The sequence below is a fragment of the Lycorma delicatula genome, chromosome 5 (assembly GCF_047948215.1).
Source record: "Lycorma delicatula isolate Av1 chromosome 5, ASM4794821v1, whole genome shotgun sequence".
Lineage (NCBI taxonomy): Eukaryota > Metazoa > Arthropoda > Insecta > Hemiptera > Fulgoridae > Lycorma > Lycorma delicatula.
The window spans coordinates 122,820,404-122,843,588 of NC_134459.1; positions in this window are offsets into that span (position 1 = coordinate 122,820,404).

Below are 23,185 nucleotides of genomic sequence, written 5' to 3' on the forward strand. Positions count from 1 at the left end.
AATAAAAATACTTCTCATGCAAAATGATCTAATAAGAATGAAATTTCAATATCAAACAATATGACGACAAAAATTTCCTAATTTTTCACAAATCCTCTCTCTAGATGATGTAATTTCACGTTTAAATAATTTTCCACTTAAGTTATGTGAACGAAATTTACTACAGGATCAAAATTAAACATTCTCTACGAAATAAAAAGATTGTAGAAATGCGTTGCTTAGAAAACGTAAGTCATATATATATATATATATATATAGATATTTATAAAATAAGTAAATAATAAAGTATTCTTTTAAAGTCAGTTTAAAAATAATTTTTAATTCTCTAAGCGTGTTAGTTCTTTTTCATTGCTGAATTGTTTTAAGAGAGTAAATATAACCGTATAATCTAACATATAATTTAAATTTTTATGAAATTTTGCTTACATAAGTACTGAATATTTATACAGCTTGAACTAACATTCTATGTTCTCATTTCATAATATAAAATTTACTGAAAGAGCTTGTATAAAAAAATTTAAAAACATTAATAATAATAAAATAAAATTTTTATTTTACGTAACTAATAACATTAAATATACATTTAGTATATACGGGAAAATTTAATTTTCTTTTATTACATATGTAGTTTCCTAGTTTTTCTACCGTGCGCTGCATACGAGTATACAAGTACTTTACACGTTCTCATTTGTATGTACTTAATAAAAAATGGTATTTTACTACAAAGTCGAACATAGAGTGAACTAAAAATAATATTATTTATTTAAATTCTGTTAATAGCTATAATTAACGTATGCTATATAAATATCATTATTTATTTTATAAAAATAATACAGAATTGATATTTGATATTAATATAAAGTATCAATAAACATTAAGTTAAAACGGATATTTAATAAAAAAACAATTTGAATAAATCTTTGAAAATTTATTAACTTTTCTCTCTATAAATAAAATATTTCATATTAATTGCTAAATGCTGTAGTTGAAAAACTGAGCGGTTATTAAAACAGATAAGAAATTTGTTATTGATTACGTTACAGTACGTTAAATCTGGTACTTGACTAGAATTAAAAATAAAACTGATAATAAATAGATCACTATAATCAATAAAAATAATTGAAAAGTCAAAACCGATTATATAAGTAATATCGTACTGATAAAGAAATATAATTATTTCATACTTTAGTCATAAAAGTTCTGCAATAATTCATTGGTTCGAAAAAATCCAGTTCGTCATACCAAATATTTAATTCTTTCTGTTTTTTTTTATTCATCGCATAACCTTCCAGACTAGTCCGTTAAAATATTTATAAAAGATCTGTACCAAGTGGAAATTCCAAGCCAAAGTAGGAGGTAAAAATTAACTTTCTGTTAATTTTGGTGAAGAAAAACTAGAAGCATGTAAATATGTTCTAATATACTCATCGACGGCTTATCTATATAAAAATTTCAGCCTTAATGATCTTTATTCTGATTCAAATTATAGCTATTAATTGTTTAAAATAAAACTGGAAAGGCTGTTTCTTTACCTGGTAAAAATGTTTTTGGTAATTATTTTCCAAGAATTTTTCTTATATATTAATTTAATTTTTTATGTATTGTTTTGATGTCCCCAAAAGAAGTAAATAAAATATTTATTATTAATTAAAGAAAGTAGAAAACTAAATAATTTGTGATTGGGATAATATGTCCTGAAAAATGTAAACCAGTAATAAACATAAGAACTTCATTAAAATTTGCTTCGAAACGTGGTTTATGAAGATTTTTTTATATATTCCGTAAATTTAGAATTATTTTTTACTTTAAAAGAATTCTTGGTTCTTCCTTTTTCTCTAGATTTTGAAAATCTATTGTATTAATTAATTATATCATAACATTCATTAGAAATCCTAACTAAGAAAATCGGATTGCACTAACAGCTTTTATATATTTTTAAAAAATTAGTCTACATGTACGTATATTGGCAAATTACTTATTTTCTGTAGCCAGCATTACTTATTCTGTAGCATTACAATTGGCAAATAGTGTTCAGATTCATTTATTTTCTTTGTACTCTTGCTAAATGTAAACATATTCTGTCATTTTCTTCTTTTCTTTTTTCTTCTTATTTTTTAATGAACCAGCTGAATTTAATTATTGTTAGAACTATTAATATATGAATACCTTTCCTTTAGAATGTCAACCAATTGACATAAGTATAAAATATCCATTTGTTTATTTATCCGGCAATTACTTAGTGTATGCTACTACTACCACAACCAACAAATTGCTTCGCGGCTGGAATTGCTGTACAGATGGAATTATATTTGTAAATCGATTTTTTTTTTTTTGTATAAAATCGGTCACAAACACAATAAATATCATAATGAATAAAATCTGACCACAATAAATTGATGAAGCCCATAATTAAACACTTTTACCAAAAGTTATATTGTTGCCAACATCGTCGACTATCTTCTAAGCTGAAATTTATTTTGGCTCAGTGATTCTCAGCTACATTTGGAAGTTTTCAAATTTCATCAAAAATTACTTTAAAAGTTAGTTATTTTTTTAAAATTGATTACTATTTTTTTTTAAATTACTGTCAGTCAGTAAATTGCAACTTGTTCGCATTTTAAAAAAATTCCTCAGGATTCTAACTTCTAATCAAAGCATATAATTTACATATTCAATATTTTTATTTAATTTATTTAATATTTCATTATTTTAAGTGTTACTACGAATACGTGGTGGTTGTGACAATTAAATAACGGGGCTACGTCAACAGTAAAATCTTTCTAAAACAGAATCTACTGCCGGCCTCCGTGGCGCGAGTGGTAGCGTCTCGGCCTTTCGTCCGAAGGTCCTGGGTTCGAATCCCAGTCAGGGATGGCACTTTCACACACGCTACAAATCATTCATCTCATCCTCTGAAGAATGCCTAACGGTGGATCCGGAGGTTAAAAACCAAAAAAACTACTGAAATATCAAAATTTCCGGTTTAGTAGATCTCATGTTGCAAAAACGGATTTATTTCATATAAATCAGATTGTAAAAGAAATATAAATATCTTAATATTTAATTAAGCTTAATTTACATATATAGCTTAATATATTTGTTACAAAAAATTTGATTATTAACAGTAAATTAGTTAACACATTGTAATGTCCCAATAAAAGTATTATAAATTCAATAAATACATTAAATTATTAAATAATGTCATAAATTACAAAAATCCAGTTTAAGAGTTATATAGAAGTCTAAAAACGAAACTTATTGCATGACATTATAAGTAAAAGTTTCGGCAAATGAAAATAGATTAATCAGCCAAAGAGTTTTCGTGTAATTTTCTAAAAAAAAAAGAAAATAACCAAGTTTTATCGCCATTACATATGTTCTTTGTATTGTATCAACATGTGGCAATAGCTTTCTCTTCAATCCTATTACTATAGTTGCTTCTTCATACTAGCTCGACTCCATTTAATTCCATACGAAACTGTGTTAAGTCAATTTGTTGAACATTCTAGCCAGCCCTCTGAATTTTTCCCAACATTCTCGCCACTTATTTGCAACGATTAAGCTCTAATAATTTGGACTAAAAAAGAATCTCTTTACATAAGCACTTTTGAACCACTCCTATAAGGCTTAACTTCATTACTATCAGAAATCTATATATTTTTTCTGTACCGACTTACAATTGAACTTACGTTCAATTGTAAGTTCAATTCGGTGATTATTGCATCTTTATTTCTTATTTCGTTTCATATTTGTGTATAATTTTATTTTTTAACTGTTGAATGAAAGGTTTTTACTTTTATTTTGTACTTTAATTCTCTTTCACTTAAAATTATTTTATTTTTATTTTCAAGTATTTTGGAAAAATAAAAAAAACACACACAAAATAGGATAAATTAATCTAAGTTATGGATATTACTCATGAAAGGTTAAAAATGTCATCAAATAGTACGAATCACGAGCAATAAATTATAAATTAGGTGGTAAGGATTATAACCAGTATAATATTTTGTTCGATCTAATTATATGAAATTTTCTAAAAACACAGAATTTCTATAAGAAAGAAAAAGAAAAAACATAGTTTAGAAGTAACTGAACACAAAATATGAATACTATAAACTACCAGGTGTAACAAAACTTAATCATAGTGTTATTTGTTTCTAGGAAATTATTCCATAATATTTAGTTGTAAGTAGTAATCTACATCAGATTAAAAATAAACTTCTTTTATATCTGTATATAAAAGAATATATATATTTTATATCTGTATTTAAAATTTATATCTGTATATAAATTTTAAATTATGTGTTACTAGGTGAAAAAGAAACGTGTGTCAACTATTCAACTTGTGTCTAGCATGGTGCAAAAAATCTCATATTAACAACACATTAATTTCTTTTCATTTAAACCGTAGTTAAACTAAAGTAAAATTTTTATTAAATTTTTTTTTTTTTTTTCAAACGTATTCATCTCAGAAGAAATTCGGAATACTCAGAAGAAATTTGGAATACTTTTCTACTCCCGATGTAGAAATATCTGCACATTTTATTGTAATTATTTCTATTTTAAGACCTTTACCCAATATTGAGTCAGATAAAAAATAATCGGTGATAGAAGTTAAATACGTGACAAATTTTTTACCGAAATTAGGTGTGTATTATTGAGACTGCAGATGTGTTCTAGGTACTAAGTAAATAATACACAAAACGTAGTGCAGTAGACCCAATTATAAGAATGTTAACCCACCGGGTTGGTTTAGTGGTGAACTCGTTTTCCCAAATCAGCTGATCTGGAAGTCAAGAGTTCCAGCGTTCAAGTCCTAGTAAAGTCAGTTATTTTTACATGGATTTGAATACTGGATCGTGGATACCGGTGTTGTTTGGTGGTTGGGTTTCAATTTACCACACATCTCTTTAATGGTCGAACCGAGACTGTACAAGACAATACTTCATTTACACTCATACATATCATCCTCTGAAGTATTATCTGAAAGGTAATTACCGGAGGCTAAACAGGAAAAAGAAAGAAAGGTACTAAGTAAATAATACAGAAAACGTAGTGCAGTAACCCAATTATGAGATGTTGTCCAAATTAATTTAAAAAATCGTTTGTTTTTATCAGCAACAACAATTATACAATAAATTATGGTATCTGTATAATTTTATAACATGGTTTTTCATAAAATTGCTAGACTAAAATAAAAAATTCGAATTAAAAAATATAATAATTAATGGGAATTTTTTTTAAATTGTTTTTTTATAATTTAAAATTTAAATTAAATTTTTACAAAAAATAACAATCTATGATGATAAAAATTAATTCGATATTACCGAGTGCACTCTCACACTCTTCTTATCTCACGAACACTGTCTGTTTAATTTTATTGTAGTGTTTCTGATGAGAAATATTTTTGCAGTATGTTTATCAGCGGAAACACTACAATAAAATTAAACATATGAAATAAGTAAGTAGAGAAGACATGAACAAATGAGAAAGCGCTATCTGCTTTCAGTAATATCTAATTAATTTTTATTATTATAGATTATTTTCTTGTTAAATAATCTGTTATTGAATATTTCCCCACAGCGTTCGTTATCCTCATGGTTATGTGAATAATACTTAATACTGCTAAATAGTAATTAATGTATTTAGGATTTATAGAAACTTGAAAAAGAAACTAAATTACAAAAGGTAGAATAGTAATACCTCTCTCTTTTTTCCTGTTTAGCCTCTGGTAACTACCGTTTAGATTATTCTTCAGAGGATGAATGAGGATGATATGTATGAGTGTAAACGAAGTGTAGTCTTGTACATTCTCAGTTCGACCGTTCCTGAGATGTGTGGTTAATTGAAACCCAACCACCATAGTAGTACCTATGGTAACTAAAGTACACACACCTTTCACGACGAAAAATTTATAACTTATTTCTGTTGCCGTGATGATAGAAATATAATAATGAAAAGGTCTAACCTTTTTTACTTTAAGGAATTTAATACACAACTTCACCCCCAAGGGGGCTAGGGCTTCTTTAGTCTCTCATCAGCAATAAGGATCTATGGATAAATTACCTTCCCTATGATATATCCTGTAAATTTAAAAGCAGTTGTGGGTTTGTCGTAAAACAGCCAAGCTTTTATTTTGGCTTTGTACATTTAAGATATATATAATATTTCATTAACATCACTTCTTTATTATATATGTATGGAAGTATATAATAATGAGTAAATCCAATAAAAAATTAAATGCCATTTACTATTCTTGTAGTTTTGTACAACAGTATTTATATTTATACGAGTATTTCTCTTTTATCACTTTATATCTCTTTTTTCATTTATATTTATATAGTATTTATATGATATTATATATAAAATAATATCATATATAATTAAATTTAATTACATATCGTATATAATATAATTTATAAATTATGTTATCTGAATAATTTTACAACATGGATTTTCATAAAATTGCTAGATTAAATAAAAAATTCGAATTAAAAAATATAATAATTAACTTAAATGTGTATATTAAAGTTAATAAAACAGCATATCTGTGCGTCTAAAATGTATTAAGATTGATTAAATAACTTTTTTGATAATTGTTAAAATAAAAATTTAATTTGAAATTTAAATTATAAAAAAACAATCTAAAAAAAATTCCCATTTAATAAAAGATTTTTTTTGTTTTTTAAGTTTTATACTTTTGATTCAATTATTATATAAATTACTTATTACGTTTAAAATTACCATAAAAGACTCATAGAATAATGAAAAGCGATAAATTTTTGCATCTGTCTTCAGGTAAAGTGCACACGTACTGTATGAACATACGTATACACAAGAGTACATTGATTACCATAAGCAGTGAGTTATTTTTATAAAACTCTTTTAAGTTCACAACGCTTGTTTTTCATGCATAATGCATTTGAATATTTTTTAAGCATTCTACTATATTATTCGAATTTATACTGCCTTTTTAAAAACAAACCTTGCAAGTAATAACCAACATTAATTTTAAAAGTATTGTAAATTCTAACACTATATTTTTCGTAATTTAGAAAAAATTCATTGGTTTTAAAAAAAAAATAATAAAATTTATCACTTATAAATGGAATAGGTCTTTTAGTGAAAAATTAATACAAATGTAATGGTACATGGTATGATAATATTTTTAGATCCAAATAATGTTATAAACAAAAAATTTATAATAGAATTCAAAAGGAAAACAATTTTAATATTAAATACAGTATTAGTGTCTTGGTATTATAAAATATTAATTTTAAAAAATCTGATGTAGACACCAAATGAATTCCTTGTACGCCTATTAAATTACATATACAGAATTTTAGGAGTACATGAAATTTTATTTCACTAATAACTTCTAATTTTTTCATTTTGTTTTTTTTTTTTGTTATTATTGAATTATTATTTATTGTATTTTTTTTTTTACAATCACAGAATAATAATTATTAATAGACCAACATATTTAATTTTTAAAAAATAGTTAAAAAGGGGAAGTCACATCGAAGCGATGTGACTTCCCCTTGTAAGATTTCATTAATTTCATTAATTAAAATTTATTTGGCTATAACTCTGGAACCATGAAAATAAGTACCACATGATATATCGTTGAAAAGCTCTTAATGAGGGATTATTACTGCTATTAAACAAAAGTCCAAAATCCAAATTTTTGGCGAAATTGGGCTTTTTCGGACACTTTTGGTCAAGTCGAGTGCAATCAAAAGGGGAGGTGCACAACTAGATGTTACACCAGTCCTGAATCCAAAATTTCAACATCCTACGGCTAATCGTTTTTGAGTTATGCGAGATACATTCGTACGCACGTACCTACAGAAGTCACATAGGAACTAGTCAACATGGATATTTCCGTTGAAATCTAATAACCGCAATTTTTCTCGATCACAAAAGTTCCTTTACTTCATATAAGGAAGTAAAAATATTAATGGACATGAGATTATTCTAAAGAAATACTCAATAAAAAAAAAATAAGTAAATTAAGAAAAGGTAAATATAAAAAAAAACTTATAATTGTGACGAATTAAAAAATAAAGGCTCTTTAATTTTTATTATATCTAGAAACGAATTAGACCAGAATTCACAACATTATGTTATTTTTTTAGCAGAATTAAATTTAAAGAGAAAATGTAATGGAATTACCAAAAATACGTAAAACTCCAAAATGAAAAAAACTTTTCTTAAAGCAAAGTAGTAGTAAAACAAAAAAAAATCATAAATTGAACAAGATGAAAGAAATTCTTTAAAAAAAATTATTTAAAGGCTGGTTTTCGTGGTACTTATAGGCACTTAGATAATAGAAAAGGGAAACCTGATTAATACATTCTAATCACGGTTTTACGTAACGACCTTGTAATTGAAATGAATTAATTGATTTCTAAGTAAATTTAATTTAAGATGATATTTAAAGAAAAAACTCAAAAAACCGTTACTAAAAATAAAAAAAATTAAAATCATGAAAAATATATTGAAAGGTATTGAAAAAGTAAATTTAATTTTAGAGAAATATGCGGAAAGTTGAAACGGTAAAGGAAGATAAAAATTAAAACTCAAGAAACTAGTAGCGTAAGATGTCAGAATAAGAAGAAAATTACATGTTTAGGGATGAATAGTTAGAAATATGCTGGATAAATAAATTCAATTGTTAATTAAAACAATTGATTACAGTTTTGTCTTCAGAGACGCAAAATTTTTCACTAAATCTAATTCTTAACACAATTTAACAGTTTGTCTTTTTTATTCTTTGGTTTTATTTTTATTTATTTCTTTAATTCAACGTCTTAGATGAAATATTTAATTACGGCATTACTCAAAGATAGGTGAAGAATTAACTGTAAAGTTATGAAAATATAAATTTATTCAATATATTGTGCTTATTCACTCGAAAATGTGATCGGCTGTAATAAAAAGTTAATAACCGACGTATATTTATTTTAAACTGATAGGCAACATTTAAAAAAAAGTTAAATTTATAAAAAGTAAAAATGTTAAATGCGAGGTAATTAAAAAGTACTTATAAAATTTACGTTATATCTAGAAGTGAAACAGACCATAACTCATACCATTTTATATTTTTGTAGCAGGATTAAATGTAAAAGGAAATCTAATAGAGTTGCCAAAAATACTTAAAACTCAAACAAGAAGAAACATTTCTCAAATTAAGATATCAGTAAAAACAAATCTGATGTGGACACCACATGGCTACCTTGTACATACGAGTATATTAAATTACATATATACAATTTTAAAAGTACATAAAATTTTATTTCACCAATAATTTCTGATTTTTTAATTATTTTTATTGTTATTATTAAATTAATATTTACTGTAATTTTTTTTTACATCACAGATTAATAATTATTAATACATCAATATATTTAAAATTAAAAAAAAAGTTAAAAAAGGAAATAAAGTCGAATTCAACCTGATGTGCCTTCCCCTTATAAGATCAAAATATTTCAAACAGCCTTATGGTGAATGAAGCTTTTAATTTTAAACATAACAATTTTTCAGATTTAGGAAAAATTGAGGGAAAATTCACACTATATATGTTTTCAGTTTCACCGTTTTTTTTTGTTTTTTTTTTTTGTTTTTTTGATTTCATAATGTTTTTATCATAAGGAGATTCGCTAAAACTTTTACAATGAACCTTTTTTTTTGTAGTTGTGACACAATATACAAAACATTTTGAGATTAATTTTGTTAATTTTTCTACAAAAACCTTTATTGAAAAAGTAAAGAAAATATTACGTTACTATTTTAAATTTATGTAAAAGAACTAACATTCCTTTTCACGGTTTGCATTTATTGGGAATGAAATTGACTTTATTAAAGGAAACATAATCACAATAGAACTATTCATTAAATCATAAACCGGCAGTGAATTTCCCCATTTATTAATAAGTAACTTTTTATATTTCTTTAATTTCAATGAACATTTTTGAAAGTAATTTATTTTCTTTTTATTCTCTTTTTTTCATTTACTTCATAAAAGATAAGAAAAAAACTTTAGTTACTTGCAGCTGTCTCTTTATAATGTCACCTCTGTTAAGATGGCTCTTAATTGAAAAAGGCTTCCAAGGAACAATGCTCGAATAGACAACAGTCGTCTAGACTGGTAAAGCCGTTGTCAACACGTAAGCGAAACTCTAATTCCAACAAAAAGGAGGAACTCCATCAAAGCCGGGGGAAATGAAGTTGCTGAGAACTGTAAGGTCTTCAAAATACACCAACAGAATTTCAAACGGGTGTTCTTATTACTAGTTATCGCAGTTACACTTGCTGACCAAGTAAGATAAGAACTTTAATTTTATAGGCTTGGACTCATACATGATTGTTTTATGATTTCTACTGTTACCAAATTGAAATTTATTGAAGAAATAAAGAGAAAATTAATAAAACACCAAATAATATGTAGTTTTATTTTTCTACCTTGTTTTCTAAATAAATAAAAAAATAGAATTAATATATTTATAAAAATAATTAATTCATAATAGGCCTAAAATTTAAAAAAAGTTAAAACATTCCAATAATTGCAGTTGACTTTATTAATGGATATTTTTAATTGTGTTTACAAATAAATTTACTAGTGTTTACAAATAAAATTATTTTCGTTTAAATTATTTGATCTTGGACGTTTCACTTTGTATAATATTCTTTAAAAAAAAATAAAAATAATTTTTAGGAACTGTAAAATATAATATTATTTTCCTCAACAAAAAAAATTATTTAAATAGTAAAAAACAAATGTTTCATCTTCCTCAATAAGTTTACTTTGTAATCATTTATGAAAGGTTAAGGAATTAAAAATACAAGTTCATATTTTCTGAAGTATCTGATGTAATTATACTTCTAAACGTAATGTCTTTGATATTAAAACACATATTTATAATAATTAAGTTACAAAAAAAGTGTAGAAGTATATATATATATATATATATATATAAAATCAAATTTTAATTTTTAATGAATAATGCATTGTTTAATAAATCTTATTGTTCTAACAGACTTTCAGAATTAATTTACTTTATTGAATTTAAAAACATCTGATGTGGACACCACATGACTTCCTTGAACGCCTATTAAATTACATATACGCATTTTTTGAAATGAAAAGTACATCAAATTTTATTTCATTCATAACTTCTGACATTTTTTCATATTTTTTTTATTGTTATTATTGAATTATAAATTGTTTTTTTTTTTTTTTTTTTAATAATTGGAGGTTAATACTTATTGATGAATCAATATATTTAAATAAAAAAATAAAAAGAAAAAAAGGAGATGAAGACGGATTCGAACCGACGTGACTTCCCACTGTAAAAACCAAATATTTCATTAATTAAAATTTTATTTGGCTGTAACTCTGAAACCAAATAAAATAAGTACCATTTAATATATATCTTGAAAAGCTCTCAATGAGGGCTTATTACTAAAGTTAAGAAAAAGTCGAAAATCTAAATCGTTTGGAGTTTGGGCTTTTTTGAGACACTTTTAGTCCAGTCGATTGTAATCAAAACCGAAAATTTTCGCAACCACCATACTTCCTTTATTTCGCAAAAGGAAGTAATAAGATAATTAATTCAATACTTTTAAAGTATAAATACGCAAGAACTACCGCATGAAAATAAAGAAGAACAAAACGAAAGTAATGAAATTTAGTAGAAATAACGAAGATGTACCACTGAATTATGGAAAGGATTATGGAGGTGGAAGATTTTTCTTATTTGGGAAGTACAATTACTAAAGATGGACGAAGCAGGAGCGACATAAAATGCCGAATAGCACAGACGAAACGAGCCTTCAGTTAGAAATATAATTTGTTTACATCAAAAATCAATTTAAACGTCAGGAAAAGATTTTTGAAAGTATATGTTTGGAGCTTTATATGGAAGTGAAACTTGGACGATCGGAGTTCCTGAGAAGAACATATTAGAAGCTTTTGAAATGTGGTGCTAGAGAAGAATTTTAAAAACCAGATGGGTGAATAAAGTGAAAAATGAAGAGGTGTTGCGGCAAGTAGATGAAGAAAGAAGCATTTGGGAAAATATAGTTAAAAGAAGAGACATACTTATAGGCCACATATTAAGGCATCCTGGAATAGTCGCTTTAATATTGGAGGGACAGGTAGAAGGAAAAAATTGTGTAGGCAGGCAACGTTTGGAGTACGTAAAACAAGTTTTTAGGGATGTAGGATGTAGGGGGGTATACCGAAATGAAACGACTGGTGCAAGATAGGGAATATTAGAGAGCTGTATCAAACCAGTCAAATGATTGAAGCAAAAAAAAAAGTATAAATAAGATGGATAATTTGGTAACTAATAAGACATCTATTTTTATTTTTATATTTCTTTTTTTTTGTAATACCTGTTAAATGTTTATGGATAATTATCTCATAAGTCTCAGTAACATTTATTGTTATGAATTATGGATGTAAATCATTCAAATTTTAGCTTTAAAACATCGGTGATATCATTTGTTACATATCTTCCTTTTTCCTATCACTTACAAAATACTCATTAAAATTTCTACATCTGTAGAATTCTGCACTTCTACTCATAAATTAAATTTATATAAAAAACACTGATTAAATAATATTTAAGTCTTTACACTTCATAGGTAATAACAGAAAATTTCATAAAAAGAAACAATAAAAGAAATGTTTTTCTATTGACGTTCAAGGGAGGTATGCAATCATATTTTAGTACACTACTTTATCTCAAATTTTATTTACAATCGGTTTCGTAGATTAGAAATCAGTAACATTTCATTTAAACTTGTGTTTAATACCAGTGAATACAAAATAAATTTCATTTCAATAATCAAGTTATAAAGGGGTTTCCCTTGAAACAATTTAGCATTTAACAATAAATCAAATTTATGAAAAGCTTTGATGAAGTCCAACCACTAATGATCTAGAAATCGTAATAATGTCCACCACTGTAAATAATACTACAATATAAAAATAATAATACTAACATCGAAATAAGTAAAATTAGAAACATAAATGAGTATAAAAATAAATGTTTTGTTAATGCACAACTTAAGAAGACAGACCTAGTCCTGATAATCAATATTAGGTACGTAGGTCCAATACATATACATGCTTTAATCGCCTTACACGTTCTTCATTGTCTAAAAAGGTTAACAACTAGATAGTTTACGTTAGTCTTATTTTATACAAGTTAAAAATCGATCGACTTCCTCTCAAACAAACGATAAACCTAAGTACTCGTGAATTTCGTTGTTCCGTACGAACTATGGCGCCAGTGTAATACATCTTACAAATTTATTCTAGAAACGCTGAATAATCTCTATGTTGCTGGTACTCCTCGTATCCAGCGTTGGATTCCGCACGTCCAAACTGTTTTAGAATCACTTTGTACAGAATTAGGTTGTTAGATAGGGATAGTTGCGATTTCCTGCGTAATAACCAATATAGCTCCGTAAATTTGATATCTAATTGTTTTTTTTTTCCTTAATGTGAATCTACCATATTAAAGGACGATCAAGGTGAATACATAAATACCGTCGTACAATGTCAGCTCGCGGGGTGTAAGTTCCATCTAAATAGATTCCTGCAGTCACCTCTTCTAATCGAATGATTTTAGAAAGTGACACAAATTGCATTACAATATCAATGACGATGCAAAATACTACAACAACTATACTAATTTTAAGTAGTTCTGCTAGTCGTTTTTGTTGCTCTGTGATATTATAAATAATTTTATCTTCTTTATATATTGAAATATGTTTAAAAAAGGCACTATACCCCGTAGTCTTCAGTATCATAAGTGTAAAAAATTAAAATTGGCTTAAGTTCAAAAAGAGATGAAACATTGAATAACCTAGCTATTTGTTTCTAACTAGAAGTGAGATGTTAAATGTGAAATATTCTTTCAGAATATTTCTAAGTATATGTACAATAAATAATCTGTTTCAATTACAAAAAAAATACCTTCTCCTAAGAAAGACAAATTGGGAGATCCCTTAAGGGTTTAACTATTTAAGCAAACGAATTCAGATAGTGGTAATTTACACTATTCAAAGGAACTATAAAATCATTCGAGGGCTGATGAGTAGAAAAAAATAATTTCTGCAAATGTGAACATTCTTTATTCGTTTTTTATGAGAACGACCCTTGTTAGTCAATCCAAAAAGTAGTTTAATAAAAAAATTATTAACTTTGTGTTAGGAATAGTTATTGTTAAAGTCTGGGGAAAAAATAATTTTTCTACCCAATTACATACCTTCTTTTTCCATTTGCTATTTTTGAATTAAATAAAGTAAAAAAGAATTAGTATTTTTTTTACAAAAAGAATATTGTTTTCTAACCTTGATAAAAATGAACTTATGATTAATATATATATAAAATCTTATTACATATATAATGTTTTAATAGTTGTAAAAGCACAGGTATTGTTACAATTACGTTATAAATTAAATCTAAAACTCTATTATTAAACATAAAGCAAGTAAAATAAAAATTAGGTCTACACAAATATATTTAAATAGATATAGAATGCATTTTATGAAACAATGATCTTAAGAACAACATGACCTACTTCAGGAACATATAATTTTAAGATATTTAAGATTTTATTGGGAATTACTTATGATTCAATTCCGAGTTTAAAATAATTATACGATTAATCTGATAAATTGGATTTTAACGTCAAACTCAATTTAAAAGTTTTGAAAGAAAATCCGAACAAGGTAATCACTTTAAATTAAACTTTAATTCTGATTATAACTTTCATTTATATTGACCATCGAATTACCTAAAAGTTTAACTTTGTAACTTAGGTTCATATTCTTAAATCAGTTCATTTTTAAACAGTATGATTTAAACCCAAATTACAGATCATACGAATAAAGACCAGTTAAATTGTCCTCTGAACTTGTTCCACGTTAAAAAATAAACTTTTTATACTGAAATACATTTTATCTTTCATCCTAGTTTAAAAGATAGTAACGAAGGAGTTTGGAAAACTTTTCTCTCAATAAGTTAGAGATCTTTGCTTACACAGGATTCGATCAGATGGGAATGATTAAAATTATGTGTTAGTTAAGTCTAGAAGTGGGGGTATATATATATAATTATTTAGGAATAAATAAAAAAGTAATTATTTAATCAGAGGCAAACCTTCTAACCTACAAAATTAGTTAATTTTATGAATTCTATAACTACTGAAAAATATAATTTAACTTTATTTAAAGAGAAAGTTGAAACTTAACATGTTTTTTATATAATTTTATCAATTAAAGACAATTTTTTAATTTCCTTAAATGAATTATTCAAATAGATAATTTTCACTTTGAAAAGGTGTCCACATCATATTTGGTGAAACATCTGGTTTTATTCTGAGCTAAATTATATATTCTAAATATTAGTCTACAACATAGAAGATATTGTAAATTCTCTCATGTGATATTGAATAACAATAACATTGAGAACTATTTTCTTTTCTTTGTTTTTAATATTTTTATTTATAGTAGCATCATCAGTTAAAGTCATTAGTGACTTATCAGTGAAATGTAATGGTAATTTTTTAGTTTTGAACAAACTCAGGTCGGCTACTCCTGTAATGTGTGGTTAATTGAAACCCAACTACCAAAGAACACCAGCATCCACGATCTAGTTTTCAAATCAATAAAGTAACTACCTTTATTAGGATTTGAACCTGAGAACTTCGACTTTGAAATCGGATGATTTACGACGACGACTTTACCATTAGACCAACCCGGTGGGTTACATTGAGAACTTCGATTGATTTTTTTAAATTTTTTTTTATAACTTTTAAATATGGACACCGTTGATTATTAACATTATGAGTTAAACATAAATAAATTTGTTTGTTGTATAGCAAAATATAACAAATATTTCATCTGTAAATAAAAAGGTTTAATGTTAGTCGATGATATAAGGGTGTCAGATATTATGATTAAATAACCTAAAATTATTTATTTTAATTGTAATTTCTTTTGTGTATGCGTGTTACTTTTTAATTTCTTCCTTCATGAAAATTATTCCACGATTCATGGTAAGATAAAGAATTTTAATCAAATGATTAATTTAAAAATTATTCATTATACTGTCCATCGAACAGTATACGAAGCCCAAAATAACAGGTGTAGAAAAAATGTTGAAATATCGGGTCACATATTTAAAAAAAATAATAAAACAAGCACATTTTGGTGTGCAAGTTAGAAATAATCAACTACTATATTGAGTTGTGTGGAGACTCGCTTTCCTAGATGCAACGAAATGAACCACGAAGAAATAGATGCCGTTGACATCCCACTTGTCACCGAAGAAGAGCTGGTGGAGGCCACTTGTAATATCAAGTGCGGTAACAGCCCTGGCTAGGACGGCGTGCACTGAGAGGCGGTAGAGCTTCTTGTAAAACTCGCTTCGTGGTGGTGCTGATTGATGCATTCAACTATGCCATCGTCCAGAAATGGTTCCCAGACTCCTGGAGTCCACTCGGATTATGCTCCTCTTGAAGAAGGGGAGGCAAGGCAGCGAACCAGCATTTAGACCGATCTGAATACGTTTTTTTACAGGATGATGGTTAACAGGCTTAACCAAGAGCTGAAATCAACGGGCGGTCTTAGAGACTTCCAATTTTGCTTGGAAATCAATTTGGCAACCTGTAGGTTCCATATCTAGAGTCATGAAGAACGTACCAAAGGATAAAATTAGACCCGATCTTCAAGTAACGGCTGTCAATGAAACAAATAAATAGCAAAGAGATAACTGGCTGGTCATGTCAGAGAACAGAAAACAGTAGGTTACCTAAACGTGCACTGCATTACATTACAAGAGGAAGTCGAAAAATTGGAAGACCGAGATTGCGATAGATGGGATAGGTCTAGAACCTAATCCTTGGCGCCAGATGATGATAAAAAGAAGGGTATAGGGTTAAACTATACCTTATACCTTATAGCTTAGTATAGAAAACCTACATAAACTGGAATGGCTAACTACCCGTCCAAATTGTGGATCTAAAATTTGCGACTCACTCCTTGCTCTAATTAAATTATGAATGTTTATTTCTATTTATAATGTTTATTCAATAATAATTGATTAGTTTTTAATCCTTCATTGACCACTGGGAATTTCTTTAGAAATATATAATTACCTACCATTATAATTGCTAAAGTATTAAAAATTATCCGATTTAGATGAAATGAAAACTCTTATTTCCGAATAATTTACGAGATTAAAATGGTTGTTATTTTGGACAAAGGAAAACACTAATACGTTGCTTTATGCTACCTATCTATTTTTTATCTATGCTGCAATACATATAAACCAGCTGAGATACAAGCAACATTAATCATAGTTGCTTTCTAATAGATGCTTATTATAAAGATGGTCCATGCGGTATACACAGTAGAGAGTAGATAAGGAAATATCACCTGCATTTTGGTTGGTTAAGAACACGGATGTCCAACAATCAATTCAACTGCTACAAACATAAGGGGAAACCTTTTAAATTCTCATTTTCTCTAGAAAGTCTGAAGAAAGTCTCTAGAAAGTCTGAAGTAGGCTCTTTGTTTTTCCTCGAAGCTGACAGTTGATCAGCCAAAAGAATTTACTTATGACAACTAACATACATCTAATTATGAAGTTTACATAACTAGAACAGGCGATGAGTTGTACCTAATGTAGACTTAAAGATGAGGAAAGCTATCATCGATCCTTTCAGACAGGTATGCTCTCTTAATTAATACAGATAATTTTGATAATATAACTTTTATCGCACTTTTTAATTTTTTTTACTTAATACCTGCTGAGAGGATTTAAGTCCTTGGAATTATTTTTTTTTTTGTTTTTCATTCCATCGAATTTTGATAAATACTCTTAAAAAAAAAATTTGGAATCCACATTTAAAACCAACGTATTATATAAGAAAACAATATAGTGTGCTATTTTGGTAATTAGATTTACGACATAAAGATGTGCAATAATCTTGCCGAATTATTTCTTTTTTTTCACTATTTTTTTGGAAAGATATTCTCAAAATAAATTTAACGAGTTTTGAAAAGATCTTACGCCAAAAGTTCTGTGTTTTTTTTTATTCTGTTATTAGGATAAAATTTCAAATCCAACTTTACCCTTTAATGAAGTCATTACTATTTGAATTCAAAAAAATGTTTTTTAAATCATTTCATCTGTTAAAAAATTTATCATTACAAAAAATAATAAATTTTATCAATTCCGTACCATACAAAATAATCTCACAGCTAAAAAAGATCATTGTTATTAATCAATACGTGTCTGAATCTTTAATCATGTAATCCTTTTAAAATGTAATGCATAAAAAACAGTTTGTTGAAATTTTAAGCCAACAAAATTAGAGATTTTCTTTTAAGTGAGATAAAGTTTTAAACGTATATACTGAAACATCGATTGAATAATATTATTTAATATTAAATCAACATTTGCTAATTCTTAGCACTATGCTAAGGTCAAATAAACCAATATGATGTTTTCTATAATCATAATAATTAAAGTACGTATACATTTTATCAATTTACGTAAGACTAATAATAAAAAATAATTATATATTTCATTTAAATGAATGGTAAATCTGTGTTGTGTGTTGTCGTTTTTGTTGAGAAAACTAAAGAAAGATTTAAAATATTTTCATTAATTTTGTAATCGAAGATTCCAAATGAATTTAGTCAACAAAGAAATTTAACAAAATAATAATTAGCTAATTTAAATGAACAACCCAATTAAAAATTCCATTCTTTAATAAATGTAATCTTTACGTCACAACTGAAGTAATAAACTGGTAAACCTTTTTTCAATTTAAGATATAGATGTACGAATCTATAAACACACAGACTCTTTTAGTGCCGTTTCATGTAATTTTACTCATCCCTTTATTGTCGAGGAATGATTTAATAAATTACAATTTTATTTGTCCATCTTCTTTGTCTCTCCCATTTGAAGAATTTTTTTACTGTCATCACGATTTTATAATAAGCTTATATATTTAATACCATAACAATAATGCCCAATAAAAATTTCTTAATTTTTAAAATCTGTGTGATCACTTTTCAATTTTTAAATTCAAATTTCCCAATTAAACTTCTTACTCAACCTAAACTGAACATTTTCTTCTAACAATTGCTTAGAATATTTAAAAAAAAAATTGTCATTCTATTATGTAAGAGTAATTGGTAATTATCATAATTTGTGTGTCAGCTGCGATGTCAAATGACATCGAGTTAAATGATTCATTTAAGCTGAGTGTAAGAGAGAATTTTTAACAAGTTATTAATTTATTCATTCAAAAAGTAAACAATTTTATCCTAAATTACCGCTGAATAATAATCTTAAAAATAAAAAGAATGCTTCTTTTATTTTTAAAACAGAGTAAAGGGAAGTTTAAAATTCGTTTAAACATCATAATTAATTATCACTTAATTTGGATTGCTATTTAATTTTCGTTAACATTGTTATCTCTTATTAAGATGTAACAACGAAAATTGCATTTATAAGAGGTAAGAGAAGACTAGGAGCCGACATTTTGTAATGTTGTTATTCATTAATTGTTATTGAATATCAAAGTTTTTTACTTATACGTCACACAAAATCCATGTTGTTCTACACCACCAGAAATTGTTTTTACAATAATAAACCCCCTTTCTAATAAAATGGATGTAACGTAATTACTGAAAAATTCCTAAGTGCATAAACGTAAATTAAAAGAAGAGTTTTCTTTTTAAATTTATGGAAGGGTAGATTGTCTACACCTTTCGTGGTACTCCATTTCAGTATTAGAGCTTGGTAGTGCACTACAGAGATTTATTATTACTATTATTTTTTATGTTATTATTTTATTATTATTATAATCTCAATGCAGAGTGGTAGGGTCTAGTCCTTTCATCCGGAGATCTCCGAGTTCAAATTCCGGTCAGGCATGGCATTTTTCACATACTACAAACTTCATTTATCATTTATCTAGTAACTGCAAGAGAGCTAAGCCTATTTTTATTTTTTTAAATAAAATAATATTAATTATTACTACTATTATTATTAACTTACTCTAGGAAAACTATTATGAGGACATACATCTGCAGAATTGGTCAGCACTCTATACAGAGTGCTGAAGTTGAGTTCTTATCTTGGAATTGTCTCGATTCAAAGTAAATTTTCAATGAGCATGTAAGTATGATAGTCTACAAACCAGAAGAAATCTTGGTCTGCTTGTTTGGGTTAGTCGACATTTCCAGCATGCAAATACTATCTTGCACTTATATAAGATTACAGTTTGACCTATTCTTGAATATTCTGCTGTCATCTGAAATTCTGACAGGGACTAGATCTGTAGTAGCGTAGAAGTAGTACATAAATGACTATTCTATATGCTGCGTCTGTTTTTTGAAAATTAAAAGGATAAGTGCTATTTTTAGAACATGCGCAAAGTCAGGATAACTGTGCAAGAACATTTCTTTGCCCATAAAACTATTAATGGACTTATTGAACGTGGTTTCAGAGAAATAAGCTGACTAGTTCCTTTATAAGAGGGCATTTATAAATAAAAGAGGTTAGTTTCCTCTTTTAAGTTTATATTCGTAATGGATATAATTTTTTTCATTTGTATAATATATTAATAACGTATAGAATACTTTCTTGAATTGTTGATTATTGAAGGTAAAATATTAACAGATTTTATTCGTCCTCGTAGGAATAAGTTACTTCGTAATGGTTTTATTTTGTTGTTTGATAAATATTTCTAGTTTCTCAGTAGTTATGTGCATACTTTCTAATGACGGATTAACAGTAATGTGGTTATTAATAATTGAAATATGGTATAACGAAATCCAGTTACCGCATTAGACGAGGTACAGGGTATTCCATATAAAACGCAACCCATCAATCACTCATCCATGAAATTTCAAAAGTCAAGCTTACTTTCCTACTCGTTACTGAAATGGACTCGTCTAACATCTGAACATCGCGGCGACGCAGTATAACACTACCGATAGTAACAACAATGCAATCATAACGTTCAGTGTATTGCTAGAGACAAGATGGTATTTTCGCTAGATGAACGTGTTTTCATTGTTGAGTCGTACTTCAGTACGAAATCAGTGGTTGTAGTGCAAGATTTGTTTCGCTATAAGTACCCAGATAAACCAGCTCCTAACAAACATCGGTATTAAGGTTAGTTGCAAAATTAAGAGAGACTGATTCTGTTAATAACAAGGAACACAAAAGATCTGCGTCAGTGTTGAATACAGATACAGTCACTGAAATCAAAGACCCATTACTCGCCTCGCCAAATAAATCGATTAGACGTTTGTCTGCTGAAATTAATTTGTCTAAATTAACTGTTCATCGGGCGACCAAACAATTACAATTACGACCTTATCGCATTCAAACGGTTCATCCACTTCTTGAGCCCGACAAAGAAAAACGGCTACAATATTGTCAACGGTTCCGTCGATTTCTGCGTGAGGGAATTAATGTTATGGATTCGTTATTTTTCACAGATGAAGCACGGTGTCATTTGGATGGCTACGTAAACAGCCAAAACAGTAGAATTTGGAGTGCTGAAAATCCCCACGTTTATCACGAAAAACAATTACACCCGCAGAAATTGGGCGTGTGGTGCGCGATATCGCGGAAGAAAATAATCGGTCCTATTTTTTCCGAGTACACCATTAATGCAGAACGATATCAGGATATTTTATTTCAGCTCATCGCATTCTTGGAAGAGGAAGACAGACACTGCTGGCTACAACATGACGGTGCGACATCGCACTACGCAGGTTCAACTTCTGATTTCGTTGAGGAATTCTTTGGTAATCGTGTTATCGGTCGAAGCTTGTGGCCACCAAGAACTCCAGATTTGACTGCGGCGGATTTTTTTCTATGGGGTTACCTCAAAAAAAAAGCCTACAGAAACAAACTACGAACACTTGAACAATTGAAAATCAATATTGAACAAGCTGTATTAAATATCCAGCCACAAACTTTGAAAAAAGTTGCAAAAAACGCTGTAAAAAGAATTACAGCTTGTATTCAAGAAGATGGCGGCCACTTCCAACATTTACTTTAAATGTAAGGTAATGGATGGTAATAATAAAAATTACATTTACACATTATTGTGTAAATGTAAATGTAATTATTATTTCTTTTTATTATTTCAATACCTACCAATATAAGGTTGGGTTGCGTTTTATATGGGACACTCTGTATTTCGTATTTTGATTGCATAAATAAGATAGCTTAGAAAACATCCTCCGTGTGATTGTTTAAAAAAGGAGGTGTTTTTGATAGGATCGAATTTTGTGTATTCTAATTTTTCATAGATACTGAGTGATATAATTATTCTTCAAAGATTAATTTCCTATTTAAAAAACGTATTTTTTCAAGCATATGTTAATAAAATTTAGTATTCTGATTGGTTGGAAATCTAGCTTTTCTTTTAACTTGTATTCTCAGTAAAAGATCCCGTGATGAGATGAAAAGTTATTGAACTCTGTTATATGATACGTGTGTTTTTATTGCAATTGAAATATATTTTTTTCCGTATTATTGCAATTATAATGAGTTAAGATAGATTTTTATCCAGTATATCAGGCAACTTAATTTTTTTTTATTTCTCAAATTTTTAAATTAGTCATTGTTGTAATCCTAATTTAATTACAAATTTTATTTATACACTGCCAATATACTAAAGAGGTAAACAAAATCTTAAAAACATATACATACATATATAATTCAAAATTAATTTGAATATCCTTTTTTATTTATTTTTTTATTTTACCTTATTGGTACCTAACGGAACCACCGTTAGGTATATTGCTTCAAAGGATGAGATGAATGATTTTGATTTGTAGCGTGTGTGAAAATGCCATGTCTGACCGGGATTCGAACCCGGGACCTCCGGAGGATGAAAGGCCGATACGCTACCACTAGTGCTACAGAGACCAGCAATTTAAATATCCTGGTGACATAATAACCTCAAATGAATCGGATAAGAAAGCGTTTGAAAGCATAAGAAAAGTTTTGGAGAGACTGAAATTTATAACTAAAAATTTGTACAAGAAAAATTTATTCATAAATGGAAAATTGAGACACTATATACAGTAATTATATATGGGAGAGAAACCCTCCAGTATA